Source organism: Labrus mixtus, chromosome 21 (assembly GCF_963584025.1).
Source record: "Labrus mixtus chromosome 21, fLabMix1.1, whole genome shotgun sequence".
Lineage (NCBI taxonomy): Eukaryota > Metazoa > Chordata > Actinopteri > Labriformes > Labridae > Labrus > Labrus mixtus.
In genome coordinates, this window is record NC_083632.1 from 23094140 (window position 1) to 23105173 (window position 11034).

Consider the following 11034-nt stretch of genomic DNA (forward strand, 5'->3'; position numbering starts at 1 on the left):
CTGGCGGTGTGCTCTTGCTCAGATTTTCCACGAGCCAGCTGACTTGAGTTGTTGGAAGCGACAGATAGTGAATGAAGTTAAAGGTTTCGATAATTGTTTTTTCATATGAATGTCCACATCTGTTTAAATACACCTTTTGAATACTATTTACTTTCATTCTCTACTGTCTGCATTACTTTAAAAAATATTCTCTGTAGATTATATATTCCAAGACCAACATATACTCTGGGGTTTGGACTTGATGAGGCCCAAAACAAAAGACTGAATAGGTGTGGATGTTGGGAGGGGCCTTTGGTCTCCTGCCTCTTGAATAAACTTTAATGGAAAAGCCATTTTCTTTTGAAAGACATCCACATCTAACGTGAAGTTCAAGCGAGTCTAAAAGCCCTAAATTCCCTGAGTTGGTTATCAGTTGAATGTGTATAAGTGAGTCCTGTGATTACCTCATGTTGGGGTTCTGTCTAATACAGGGGCAAAAGTTTAATCAGATATTTCACCAAATCAAAATAAAGCTGTATTAAAAAAATTCAACTGTAGAGGTATTGGTTCGTCTGTCGGGCTCTATCTGAAAGTAGACAGTACATTATTACATTTAAAATAATATAATAATATAAGTATAAATCTGGCCTTCATTGAAAGGTGATAGAAAAAATGACATGTCTTTTTACACTAACACAGTGAAGTAAAATAAGTTTATAAATGTTTATAAATGCTCTTTAAAACAATAACGCTGGTGTCTTTTATAGAGCAAATATGGAATATATCTATGAAAAGATAAATAAATAAGTCAATAATGAAACAGGCTAACCTGGCAAACAAACATAAGAACCACAAGTAAATCCACCGACGTGACAGAAAAAGTGGCTCCAACGTTTTCCTGGAGATTGAACATTTCAACATATTTTTTTTCAACATACTTTTTGCAAAGACTTGTAAAAATATGAGAAAATGCAAAATAATACACAAATAAACATTTATACAATTATGGGACTAAATAAAAAATAATAAATTAATATAATCTACATCAAAATAATAAAATAAAGAAAGTCCTATATTTTTTTAATAAATTATGTGAAACATTTCATTGCAGTGATGTCATCATAAACTCACTGTGAATGAAGCATGTTCAGGTATTTAAATATAAACATCAGGTGGAATAAGCAGTCTCTGTTTTTAATAGCTCAGCAGGTTAAAATACATTTACAGCATTTAAATCCTGAGTTTGCTTGATTTATGTTACTCTTAAGCATTAAAAGAAGGAGTAAGAAAAGTAACATTATTCTGTCTCAAACCTAAAACAGCACACAGATGCTGTGAAACACTTCTCATCCCCCTGGCAGACTACAGGTCGGATTCATCCTACATTTGACCTGAAAGTGGTTACCAGTTCTTGTTTCAGGGACATTGTTGAATTGTATTCTTCAGTCAATAGGCTTAAAGTTTCACTTCTGCTGTCTGTTCAATAGTCATTAAAAAGATTGACCACGAGTACTCTGTGGTCTGAAACTTTTCAGAATGTAGAAAGAGCAAAAAGTCAGATTTCCTAGTTTTTAACTTTCTATTTATTTTTAGGGAAATAGTCTTCAATTTGTAAGTAGTTTGATTTCCTTGTAATAAACACCCCACATGATTTAAAAAAGAAAAAAAGAATTGAATTCTGAAAGTGAATTCTATTATTAAATAAAATATAAACTCAACACCCAAAGAACTGTGCAACTGAATGCCGGGATCATTCAAACACTCATATTAGATATACATATGTGGGGACAAATATCATTGTGGGGGTTCAGCTGAAAGACAAATTAATTATAAATAGATATCAGTCAAGTAATATTGAACTCCTTAGATATGTGCTACTAAAGTATGATACATCTTAAATGACAACACATTCAAACGTGTGAACAGGGAAGTCCTTCAACTCTTTGATTTACATCACAAGGGAATGCTTCTTAAAGTCTACTGAGTCTAAATCTCTGAGCAATACCTCCAGAGTATGATGTAATAATTGATATCTTGTCATTTGTTATAAAGGATTTTTTTTTTTTAACCGTTCATTTTGTTAATGCTGACAGTATTTCGTCAGGTTAGCGTAGAGCTAATATCCAGCTCATGCTGAGGATTCAAAGTTTCAATGCCTGTGCTGAAACATTTAGTTGAAGAGCTCATTCATTTCAAAATATAGTTTTTGCTGATTTACTAATTCAGATATTCAAAGAGGAAAGACATTTGCTGCAAAAAAAACCAAAACCAAATGGGTTTAATTACAGGAACTGAAAACATTGTACTCGTCCTCATGTGAATGAACAAACTGTCTCGTATGTGTCAGATGTTGTTTATAGAACGGACTACTCGTCTCAATGACAAGCCGGCACATGTTTTCATGATCTCTTTCTAATATGGATTGCCTGTTTATGGATTTTTGGTGTTTTCCTGATCGTTTTTGAGGGCGACCTGTCTGTGAACAAGCTATATCTGTGACCATGTGCTCAGAGAATGAAGTTCACTCCCCATACATCAGCCCTGTGATTGAATCCAAATGAGTGAAAACTATACTTCTTTTTTAATGTTTCTTTCATGCTTAACTATTTCTTAATAATTTACACCTGAAGATTTATCTTTATGTTGAATTATGTGCATAAAGAAAAAGCTAGGCTGCATGAGAACTTTTTCCACCTCTAATTGTTGTATTTAAATGTCTGCCTTCTTTGATGAAGGCCTATTGAATGTTTTTTTTTACTGATATTTGGGCACTTAGAAGCATAAAATCACAAAGCCAAGCCATGCTATCACACTAAAGCCTCCCTGTGGTGTGAAAGAAGTTGTATTTAGTGTTAGAGAAATCACAACATGAAGTGAGAATACAAATGCTTGTTAAAGGTAGTTGTGATGGAGGGAGATTTGGTGCGTCAAAAAACATTTGTCAGATTTTTTTCACTTTGGATTCTACAAAATTGAAACCAGACTCCTCTGTCTATTTTGCACCTTCATTATCATCAACCAAACTCTGATATTATTGTCTTTGTACATTTCAGGCCTTTGTCATTCAACCTCTTTTGAAATCCTGGTGGGTAACTTTACAACCTCTATGCACCACAAGATGGCACTATAGGCATATGTGTCAGAGTTGTATCTGCCATATTATTATTAGGACACAATTAAACTCTCAGCTGGGGACAATAGGTGAAAAGGACAACAATATGTTACATCTCCCCTGAGATGTAACTGTTCATAGAGGATTCTGCTGGCACGGGAAGGTCTTATGAGAATTTGTGGCATTTGCAGGTGTTGTGTGTGGTGTTAGTTGACATGTCTGGGTGTATGTTGATGCAGAAAAAAGGTCATTTGAAATGTTAATGATGCACACATTTATTTATGGCATGTGCATGAAGTTTGCACTCCGGAAGCAGCAGGTATTTCAGATTTTCTCACTTTTCAGGAGTCAATAACCCACTGACGAGGTACTTCTCATTAATTTGGCAGGTTCTGTTGTGATGACTCACTGTCAGGATGCCTATGATTCATTTACTGAACCCGGCTTGTGTTGGAAAATATGTAAAGATGATACGCTCAGGGTAACATAGGAGATCAGCTGAATTCATTAAAGGTTTAAAACCGGCTCATCAGCCCTACAGTATGATTAGGAAGTCAGCTGGAGTTTCATTTCATACTTTTAAGTACCTAAGGAGAAGGTTGATTGATTTATCCTCAAACGATATGGTAATAATGGACACTGACACATTGTAATACAGTGTAATAAAGACAAAAAAGTTAATTTCAGCTCAGAAATGTGTTTATTTTTTCCAAATGCAAAACTGTTTCCCTGTCTTTACAGACCCCAAACCCACTTTTTTCTTTGGTGAAGTGAATCAGGAAAATACAAATCAGCTCGAAGCATTCCCACTTTGCATGAGCAGAGCAGAATCCAGCAGCCTTCACGGGTTTTTTTTTCTTCAAAACTTAAACATGTGCTGTCATGTCCCCTGTTTGATTTCAGTGTGAAGTGTGACAGCGGCTGGATGTGTGTTGAGTCATTTTGTTAGAAGTGCAGACAGTCAGAGAATCATCCCTGACTCAAGCATTAGATGAATTTCAAGAGCAGACTGGGAAGGAAATGTTTTCTCCCACTGGGAATATATGAGACCATCTACTTGAAAGATGAGATACCAGCCAGCCCAAGCCTCAACATGGAAGACCACCATCAGATGAAATCAAAAAGCAAGCATATGACATTGCAGTTTTGAAATTTTACAAATATAGAAAGTAAATCTCCTTGCAACAAAAAAAAACTTAAAATATTAAAAAAGTAAAATATTTGACCATTATTAGAATGGCAATGCAAGCTTCCCAATGGCAGTTCCTCCCACTGACAAAAATGTGTGTAAGATGAATTGGTTACTTTAAGTTGCCTGTAGAGGTAAATAAGACAGATAGTTGTTTATCTCCATCTGTCTCCATCAAGGGGCAACCTCCGATCTGGAAAAATGAAGCCAATGCGGAAGTACAAAAAACTGCAGTTCCTCGAGGTTCCGCTTGAGGCTGGCTGCAGAAGCGCCGGAAGTGCCATAAGCCCACAGGCAAAAAAGCCCGTTTTTACCACAGGAATCAACATGTTTACAGCCTGGTACAAAAAACGAGATATATCTGATAAGTTGACGGCCCCTTCTCCTCACACTGTGGGGGGTGAATTTTTTTATAACTCGTCGGATTTTATTCTATTAAGGAAAACGACTATGCCCATATAAGGGTTGTGGTAGATTTGATTGACAGCTCTGCGCGCTGCATGTCTATCAGGTCAGCAGGTCAGGAGGCTAACAGCCTCTGATTTCTCCTCTTTTTTTACTTCGTTTGGAGAGTTTGTTTAACACATATCTGACATCATACATGGCTTGCTGTGCGGTTAAGAGACCATCCAAGAAGTTGATGCTTCAGTTGTTTTCGGTAAGTGATACAGTAGTATTATATTTACTGCATACTCGTGTCGGTATTTATATTTACGGACCTAGCTTGTTTAGCGTTAGCTTGTAAACCAGTCGGCTAACTGTACTCAGTGTAGTCCATTATTTACAGTCAATGGTTTAGAAATGTTTGTTGTTAAGATGTTGAAAATAATGAGTTTGTGTGATGTTAGAAGCTAAAGGTTCACCTCGGTGGTTAACCACAGACTGTAAATATGGTTATCTGACGTTATGATGAATGTAATACTCCACCTAAATGTGGACATTAAAAAACTAACTTTGTGTCGTAATTATCCGTCAGTAACATAAACTGAACTGAACCTCATATATTGTGTAGGTTATACAGGATGACATCAATGTTACATGGTTGATGTAGTGTCTTAAGATTTGTACAAACTGTTACCAAATTTAAAAAAAACTTCACTTTGTGTGAGTTCAGAGAAAATTGAATCTGGTTATTAATATAGTTCTTAATCGTTACAGATGCTCTTACAAAGAATATAGCAGTAGAAATATAACATATAGAATTAAAATAAGATATAAAGCAATAAGTACAATAAATAGTTTGAAGAATACAGCCATGTACTGAGCTCATGTTAATAATAAATGAGTTACTGTATGTTCTGTACTGAAGCACAGAGACTGTTAATGATTTAAATAATTCAGGTTATATTTGTTTCATGTTAAGATGAAGTACTATCCACAATAAACTGCTTTATCTTTCCTCACACAAAATCTGAGGCAATTTGATGTGGAATATCATTGTGTGAGTGAGAGAGAGCTGAAAATATTATGATTACAATAAGGTTTATCTTATTAACTTTGAATAGATGTTGATTACCTGAATACTGTACCTTTGTTGTCTGGGTAGTACACTGTTGAATTTATAAATGTACTCTTATACACAGATGAATACAGAAAAATAGATGAGAACAAAAAAATGATTTAATGAATAACTGATATTTTCTCTCTTTCTATACCATCCTGAAGACCCCGCACTAAAAGTCCATGTTCTCCTGGATCCTTGTCACATGCTCGAGCTTCTTCTGAATGACTTTTCAACAGTCAAAGTTCTGGTGAGAGAAGATGGCCAGCAGATAAGACGGCAGTACATGAAGGAGCTCCACAAGCTTCAGAAGAAGGAAGACTGTTTGCACCTTGGAAGACTGTATTCATGCTTCAGCTGTTCAAATAAAAATAGATCTCCTCCAAACAACTTGCAATCAAACCATTTTCTTCCCATTTTAAAACCCTTTGTCCAGTTTAGATGGGAGAAGTTGATATTATGTGATATTGATCAGGGAAGACTACATTTCTAAATCATTTTTAACTGTTTTTATTCACAAGTTATTGATCTTATTTACTCTCCATGTATCTTGATTTAAGAATGGGGCTGTGTTTAAGGGCACATTTTGAACTACATTAGTATTTGGTAAAAAAAAATGTCAAAAGAATAAAAAGTTGTGTAAAAGTAGACTTACTAAGCTAATGAGTTGAGCATTAATGCACATTTTAGTCTTGTCATTTCAAATCTGAAATGTATACTCATAAGTAGAGACAAAGGAGTGCATTTATATAGAAATATTTATTTAATCTGAAAAACCACATTCAAAAAGTCTGTTTTTACAGCAGAGATTAAAATGTTTACAGCTTGGTACAAAACAAACAAATAGGTGTGATTAGCTCATGTCTCGATCGACACACTGTACGGGGGTCGTTTGATTTGATGAAGGATAAGAGTTATTCACAATAAGGTGTGTAGCTGACCAGCTTGACAGGCGGGTGCGGTGTAACGGTTTGTCAAGAGGTTTAAAACCCGCCTCAGCTCCAGTTCTCAGCCTGTGGGTGACATCACTCAGGCCATCCGGGGGAGACCTCCCTCGCAGCGAGTTGTTGAAGAGAAGCAACCGAAGTCCACCCCAGAAGAACCAACAAATGAAGATGTTGTTGAGGCTCAGGTTTCTTCCTCTGTCTGCAGCTCTCTGTCACCAATAATCCACACTGTGTCTATAGGAGAAATACAAAGGTGTTCAATTAATGCCTCAGACAAGACAAAATGTACAGTTAACTACATGTGACAGCTCAGGGTGTTTTTTTGTTATTAGCCACATCTGCAGGAATAAACAAGGTAGCTGCAACTCATAATAATAGATGCCAGTCTTAAACACTATTTTTTCTAATACTTAAAGTTTTTGGTGTGAAGCTGACACTGTCCACAGACTTTATGACTTCACGGGGTTCTATAGAAAACAAATATCTTATAATAAATACTAAATATTTATTTTTCAATTGTCATGTTCACTGTCATCGCTGTTGACATCAGTAAATATAAGACACAGACATTCCTCTTTTTGTCAGAACAGTAACATGAACTGTATGCTTTGTAATATTGATTTCTTCTGGATGTTTTCATTCAGATATGTTTATGCAGATAAACATATTTATTTACAGTTTATGGATAAAACTTTGCTAATGTATTTCTCTGCTAACACTGACAAAGTCTAGTAACTGCTCTGACAGATAACTAATAACCATAATTGTATATTTAAAAAAGTGTAGTTTTAAGACTTTAATTAAATATTTGGGTTGAATATAATTCGTTTTAACTGTGCTGTAGAAAAGTTAAATGTTAACTTACTGTTTATAGAGATAACTCAGGACGAGCAGGAATAGGGGATGATAGCAGCCTAGCTGTTAGCTATGCTGTGAAGTGGACTGCTAACGTCGCGCTGAATGGGCGGAGTTAAGTCCCGCCGGTCCCGCTTTACTGCTGTCGCTAGGTTGATCCGAAGTTAGGTTGAGACTGCAAATCCAATATGGATGCGGCCGTCGATTAGACTCATTTGCTGCCTATGTAACAGACGGGTCAGGGTTTGTCCAGTAATATTTACAGTCTATGGTCTCCATCTGTGTGATGTGGGACAAGTGATGGAAATGCTTTGCAGTCCTACACAAAGCAGGACACTCAATCATCCAACAACCTCAGAGCAGACAAAGTTCATGAAATTCATACTCCAAAATTCAAAACACAAGAGAGAGCTTCCTCCCTAGTGTCAATGTACACACAGGTTGCCATGTCACAGACACTGAAGCTTCAGTGTTTAGCCAGCTCTGCATCAGCCTTGAAACCTTTCTGTGTTCTAACCTCTCTCCATTTTTCAAAAGCATCTCCAATTTTTATCCTAGTTTTACCACGCTTCTCTTTCTACCCTGATTGGGGCAGAATCACTTCTATCTGAACCAGTTCACTTGCTCGCTTCCATCGCTGCAACACCTGTTGGTTTGACCTGATAACTGCTCTCATATCTGGCAAACTGAGGGGCGTCCAAAACGGCCGTGTGGGGGTGTGTCTTAAAACCGCCTACCTTCTCTGGTCCAAACAAATCCAGAGCATTCAGGACCAGATTCTAAAGTTAGAAGGAGGACATACTGGCTGCTGCATTGTTGTCAGAGAAGCCAGCACTTCAACATTGTATGTTTCCTTAATGTCTGATCAGATAGTAAGCTCACTTTATCATTTCATTCAGTAGATATCTAACATATTGCTGCTTTAAATTTGAGGAAACAGAGCTATTTGTGGGAACTATTTTCCGCTGCGTATTAATATACAATTGATGCGTTAAGAAGTATTTACATCAGAAGGCTTCTGAGACTGACTCAATATAAACTGCTTTGCTAATGTTAAACAAGTTAAACTACCATGTCTTTAGTTGATAAGATTGCGGTCTTATAGTTGAATTTGCAGACGAAAAGATCAAAACGCAGTAGAATTTTGCAGCTATGACATGCTGCTGACATACAGGATGCCATCGGTGGCGTTTTGTCTGAACTCTGGTTCAGCCTGTATTTGACTACACAATGCCCTATCTGCAGCTTTCTAACACCAAAAATGACTTTGCATGCTGCTGACCCTAAAAGCTTCCCTTGTGAGCCTCAAGCTAATTTTTCACCTCATTAGCCTGAAAGGACCCAAAAAAAAAGAAAAAAACTGGGACGCTGTGAGGACAAAGTAGTTTTGTTTATTTATCTACCGCAGGAAAACACAGAACAATACAGCTGTGGGGGGTGGGGTGCATGTTGACTGGAGTGTTTGTACAGTACAACTCTTTAAGTTGTGATCACAATGAATTATGGTACAAAAAAGGGACAGCCCCACGTGATAGTGCACAAGTATTACCACCTGTACGTGATTGGTTGCACGTGCAGGGTCCAACCAGGAGGTGAAGGCAGGGTTTGACTTTGATGAATAATGTGGGAACATTGCCCCCCCCCCCCCCCCCAACCCTCCACCCATCTCCTCTTTTCCTTCCTCTCTGTCTTGCAGGCACAGAGGAAGCTTTCTACCGCTTCTCTTTTTCTTTTTTTATCCTCCAAGAAAGCACCCAAAGAACCTCATCAGCATTCAACATGCATCACCGGCTTGCTGCATCCAATCACGTGCACTTCTTACCATACAGAGTGCATAACTGTGTGCATGTGTGTGTGTGCTGGGATAATGTGTGTGTCTGTGAGTGTCAGGCAGAGACAAGCAGAAGGAATCCCTTTGTGTTCACTGTGAATCCCCAAGGTCATGTAGAAACACTGGTGAACAAATCCGAGACAGAACAGCCCGTGTGATGTAAAATTATATTCCAGGTCAAAATATGGGATTAAGATTTTATTTACTGCACATTTATTAATGGAAATAAATGCATCACTCTTCTGGCTGACCAGATGTGTGACGAATTGATCCACAAACGATGCAGAAAACTGGTCGGGCTTGTTTCACGATGTTAACTTTCTCCCCCCCCCCCCCCCCCATAATGTGCGGGATAATCTGAAAGGGTTAACCGCTGAGAGGGGATGAGGGGTGCGAGAGCCACAGCTTGGCCACAAGTCGATTTTTTTTTCTCTGAGATTGCAGTCATGTTTGATACCCAGTTCCCATGGCAACCAGCAACTGTGGTGTACCTGACCTACATATGTGCTGTATGTACACAAACAGGCGCTAACCATCTGTTAGCGTCGCTCTGCACAGTGGCTCCTGGACTCTCTGAGCGGCTGTTGAATGAGTCGATCAGCGGTGTTTAGTGCGAACAGACGAGTCTGGGAAGCTGCTTTGAATGTTTTTTGAGGAGCTGTCAATGAGTTGTGTCAACAACGGCTGGAAAATCACAAGGAGACAAGCACTGCTGCATTGTACAGGATACAGGATGCTGTAGCCTGATGAGAGTGTCTTTATTATTAATGTGTTCTGTGATTACATTTGTCATAAAATGTATCCTTGAAATAAGATGTAGCCAAAGGAGCCCTTTAAACAAATCAGTGGTTTGGAAGTCAATAACCTTAAAAATGCAAAGCAGCGGTGCATAGTAACCAGTGTCATGTCCAGAGGGGTCAAAAGAGTGAATTACTGCTGAACAGTAAACGTAATGCAGTCTCTTAATTACCTGTATGGAGATCGTAGCGGTCGCATGCATACAGTCTACGCACTCACTCCAGTCACAGGATATAAACGTCACCACCCTCTCCTATTGGCTCATGGTGAAATATCCTGCTATGTTCTCACATCAGCTCGCTGTAGCCGTTTTCACATATGCACTTCGGAGGATATCTACATAATTTCGGGAGGACTGCTAGGGAGATTCTCCCGGACTTGCTATTCACATATGCTCCACAAAGCGGGAGACTATTCCTGTCAGACGGGAGGGGGGGGGGGGTCTCCTGAGGTAAGTAGTGACGTAAAAAACAACGCTGAAGTAGAGGACGATGCAACAGAGTCCGCTACACAACGTTATAATGAGAATATTTGCCTTTATATCAATGCTATGTGTAATCCAATGGAATGACAACATCCACAAAAGAGAGGAGAACAACATACTGACGAACAGAAAACATAATGCAGACGTTTAATTACATGTACGGAGATCGTAGTGGTCGCGGGCATACAGTCTATGCATCGTGCAGCAATCACTGTATATAAACGTCATTCTCTTTCTATTGGCTCGAGGTGAATTCTCCAGAGAATATTCTGCGGTGTTCTTACATCAGCTCACTCGGACATGCTGCAGAAAAAAATACTAGGGGCACATATATAGCA